General features: G+C 35.3%; 1 long non-coding RNA gene across 1 annotated transcript; it reads left to right on the forward strand.

Moving 5' to 3' along the window:
• Positions 1–383: 383 nt before the first annotated feature.
• On the forward strand, positions 384–2,027 carry LOC145634808 (uncharacterized). The gene is made up of 3 exons (XR_014113586.1): positions 384–508; positions 814–941; positions 1,595–2,027. It is a non-coding gene; the product is annotated as an uncharacterized LOC145634808 (long non-coding RNA).
• The last annotated feature ends 2,806 nt before the right edge of the window (positions 2,028–4,833 follow it).

Consider the following 4,833-nt stretch of genomic DNA (forward strand, 5'->3'; position numbering starts at 1 on the left):
TGATTTGAACTTATTTTTTGGAGTTGACGAACTACCATGGATTCATTGAAGTGTTTTATTTTCTTATTTAAACTTGTGTTATGATTTTTGTAAAGTTAGTAGTTACATAACACATTTAGTGTTGTGCTACATAACTTACTCGATCTGACCTTTATTTTGCTAGTTGAATTCATTCAAGGTTTGATATTATAGTGGAAATGTTTATATTTGTGCAGTTTTGAGCTGTGTGATATCCAGGTGATTGGGCAGCAAGGAGTTGTGGCGGCTTACGGAGGTAAATTTCTGCTATTTACATAATTTGAGAAAGATTATAAGAGGGAATATCTCATGTGAATCTACAACACTCTTTTGTTTAGTTTGTAGTAAGAATCTCACATGATATTAGTGGCGATTTGCAGAACCACTTCAATTTTCCTGCTTTGTTGCACTTTTACCTTTTCAAAGAGTGCTAGTTGGGGCTGGATGAATAGGTGAAGGTTATAGCTGTTATAATCAATACAATATTCAGGTATGCAAAGCTGGATGGGGCTAGAGAAAAAGTCGTTATTAAGTTGGCATGTAGTCACTTTACTAAGTGCTTCAAGATGAGTATATATTCAACTAACATAGCTAAATAAGCTGGAAACTTGTCTGTGCCAGTTTTTTTAAATACTTGCAATATGTTAGTAGCTGTTAGTGAAGTAAAGCTTTATTTATATTTGATACATGTCTGAATGCAGCCACCTTTCTCCAAATATCTTAACTTCTTAATAACTTAAAATTATGAGTTTCAGTCCTTTCATTGTACTTTATTATGGTTAATATCTCTTTCAGGGTAGGGGTAGCCGTAGGGGGTTACATATGCTACGAGGAAAGATACCAAGAAATTAGTTTCTTGTTTAGATTTCAAGGACGAAGTGTAAGGTACATGTTTAAGCTTGGAGCTCAAAGGTGGTCTGAAGGTAAGAATTCTTGACTGAACCTAATGATTTTTTTTTAGAAGTTGTACAATGAATGTTTTACACCAATTTTCAGCAGTATCTCTCTTGAGCTAGTGTCCTTTTATGATTTTACACCAAATTATCCGACCAGTCCTTGAGTATTTTTACCCCTTTCAAAATGAGACAATGATTTTAATAAATCTGAAAAAGGCATAGGGGACATATGACATCAAATTTGCTCTTTCATGTTTACAAACAATGAATAAAGGATAAAAGTGGGCTGATAGTAGATATTAGATAATAGCTACTATAAGAAAAGCTTGAAGCTTTGACCGCAAGAGTGAATAGTTGAATATCATTTCAGGGTTTGTTATTTGAGCATTAGCGCATGAAACTTTCTACCTTTGGTTCAAACAGTTAATATTGTTAATGTATATTAGATACTTTTTGAATCATAAACTTGTTATGTTCATTTTCCTTGCATCTTTTTTTAATTTATTGAGTTTCACGAGAAGGTAAAAATGCTAGAGGCATTTGCAACTTTAAGTGCCCTGCATTTCTTTTGCATGTCTTTATGAGTTCAATATTCTTCTGTTTATGAAAATTTTATATGTGATTTTGTTCAATTTGAAAGGGTTTTGTTTGATGGTTTTTGATATTCTAAGTATGTGCAGGTTCACCTAGCCGTAATTATTCAATCCTTATCAATATCATCCTAGGTATGAAATCACTCAAGTGCTTCATGGATTTTCATTGCAAGCTATTAGGTCTACAAATCTACTGTTTGGTTCCCTATTAGTTCACAAAACAAGCCCACAACTCTCAACTTAGATGCTACTTCTTGTTGTTATTGTTTCTGATGTCACTATCACTGTTACCGCTACCGCTACTGCTGCTGTTACTGTTGTTTGCTGCTACTAGTATCCATTGCTACTAATGCCTTTTCTGCTACTAGTGTCCGTTGCTACTGATGTCTGCTAGCTGCTGCTACAATATCTGTTTGCTACTGCGCTGACTGTTATTTTCCCTTTTCTGTTTTGTAATTTGGTGGTCTAGATACCAAAGTTGACTTCTTTTTGTTTTAATTATTAGATTATTTAGCCAAACAAAAATATTGGTGTTAATGGATGTTAATTTTATAAAAATTATAAAATTTTAATTTATCAATTCAAATTATTGTCTATTGTATATGTTAATTTCTCATTTGTGGTTCTTGTACATTCTAATATTATTTTTATATTTACAAAAATATAAGAGTTTCATATTTTAAATAATTATAGTAGTAAAACAGTAGTAGTTGTCGACCCTTGTGATAATGTTACCTATTAGTTAACAAGGTGTTATATTATTTTGTAAAAAGTGATACATAATGTTTAATTAAGTGTTACTATATGTCAAAAGATGATTGAAAACTGTTACATAATAATCAACAAAGTGTTACATTAGTTTGAAAAAGTGATACATAATGTCGGATAAAATGATACTATATGATGAAAAATGTTAGTAAAGATAAGTAAGTGTTATATAAGAATTAAAAAGTAACACTTTAAAAATGATACTAGTAATATAAAAAGTGATACATAAAAGGGTTTATAGTACCACTTTTGAAAGTGTTACCATACGTAACCCAAAGTGTTACATACTACCATAGGTAACATGGGTGGAAGTATCACCTAATAAAGTGTTACCTATTGCCTTTAATAACACTTTTACCACTTTATGTAACACTTTTTGGGTGTTACTTGAAGTTAGTTTTGTACTAGTGAAAGATGAGCCGAAATACATAGAGGATAACTCCTTGCTCATCCAAACGGTCCTACAAAGCGAAAGATTTGACCCCTCGAAGCTCATCACCCCCGTAGAAGGATCACTACAAGGGTGGCGCAAGATAATTAAGGTGACTACTCCAAGTGGAAGGAGAATCTCCATTACGACAGGGCAAGGACCGATGTTCGAAGAGTCGTCAGAGTCTTTTCCTATAGAGTCATCTAAGTCCTTAGGTGTAGCACCCCCTTCTTCTATCTCTTCCCCTAGGATAGTTAGCAATTAAGTCCCTAAGGACATATCTCTTTTCGATGTAATGGTTTCTGAGTTTAATAATATGTCTTCTTCCTCTTACTCCTCGTGCTTTTCTTTAACCCAAGATGACGAGCATTTCTTAACTAACAATGAAAATGACAAAGAACTTATTAAAGCAATTCAAACATTTGAAAAGAAAACACCGATAATCGAGGAAACTGAGACGGTTGATATCTCAAATGATTCAACCATTAAAAGAGAAGTTAAAATCGGATTAACACTTTATGAACAAGAAAGAACCGATTTAATCAATCTACTTAAAGAATTTATCGATGTATTTGCTTGGTCATTTGAAGATATGCCAGACATTAATAGAGAAATAGCTCAACACACCATACCATTAATTCCAAGAATGAAACCTTTAAAACAAAAGTTGCGTCGAATGAAACCCGACGTAGCTCTTAAAATAGAAGAAGAAGTTCAAAAACAAATAAATGCAGGTTTCATCAGGGTACCCAAATACCCCGAATGGGTGGCCAACGTCATCCCAGTCCCGAAAAAGGATGGAAGGGTAAGAATGTGTGTCGACTATCGAGATCTAAATAAGGCAAGTCCAAAGGACGACTTCCCCTTGCCACACATCGATGTTTTGGTAGATAATACAACAAATCATGCACTTCTCTCGTTCATGGACAGATACGCGGGATACAATCAAATTCTCATGGCAGAAGAAGACATGGAGAAAACAACCTTCATAACACCATGGGGTACTTACTGCTACACGGTAATGCCATTCGGGTTGAAAAACGCGGGTGCTACTTACCAACGAGCAGCGATTGCCTTGCTCCATGACATGATGCACAAAGAAGTTGAAGTATATGTGGACAATATGATTGTGGAGTTAAAAGATCTCCCAGGCCATCAAGTAGCCTTGAGAAAATTCTTCGAAAGGCGAAGAAAATACAACATGAGGTTGAATCCATCCAAGTGTGCTTTTGGAGTCACCTCAGGCAAGCTTTTGGGTTATGTCATAAGCTCTAGAGGGATAGAGATAGACCCAACCAAGATCAAGGCAATCATGTCAATTCCATCGCCCAAAACCGAGAAACAAATTCAAGAATTTATTGGCCGGTTGCAATATATAAGTAGGTTCATATCAAAATTGACAACAATATGTGAACCAATATTCAAGAAGCTTAAAAAGATTGTACCAGTAATATGGGATGTTGAGTGTCAAAAAGCCTTTGAAAAGATCAAAGCATATCTCGCAAATCCTCCCGTATTAGCACCAGCACTTCCAGGTTTACCTCTTAGGTTGTACCTGACAGTCACCAAAGAAACAATGGGAGCCATGCTTGCACAAGAAGTAGAAGGTAAAGAAAATGCAATATACTATCTAAGTAAAAAGATGCTCGAGTATGAAGTAAGTTATACACCACTTGAGAAATTGTGCCTCGCATTGGTGTGGGCCACAACCAAGTTAAGACATTACATGCTCGTGCATACAGTCTTTGTAGTTTCCCGAATGGATCCACTCAAGTATTTATTCATTCGAGAAGTCTACACTCAATGGGCGCATATCAAGATGGATAGTCAACTTAGCCTAGTTCGATGTAAGATTCATGCCTCAAAAAGCTATCAAAGGATTTGTGGTTTCAGATTTTATAGCGGACTTTCCAACAGAAGATTCAACGCCAATACACGACAATGAATTTCAAGACGAAGACTTGATGGTCACAGAAGACGACACTTGGACCTTATACTTCGATGGAGCCTCAAACCAAAAAGGATGTGGCCTTGGAGTATTACTAGTATCACCTAAAGAAGAGCATGTTTCAATCTCCATAAAGCTAGATTTCGAAGTTACCAACAATGCTGCGGAATACGAAGCATG

Source organism: Chenopodium album, chromosome 6, assembly GCF_948465745.1.
Source record: "Chenopodium album chromosome 6, dcCheAlbu1.1, whole genome shotgun sequence".
Lineage (NCBI taxonomy): Eukaryota > Viridiplantae > Streptophyta > Magnoliopsida > Caryophyllales > Amaranthaceae > Chenopodium > Chenopodium album.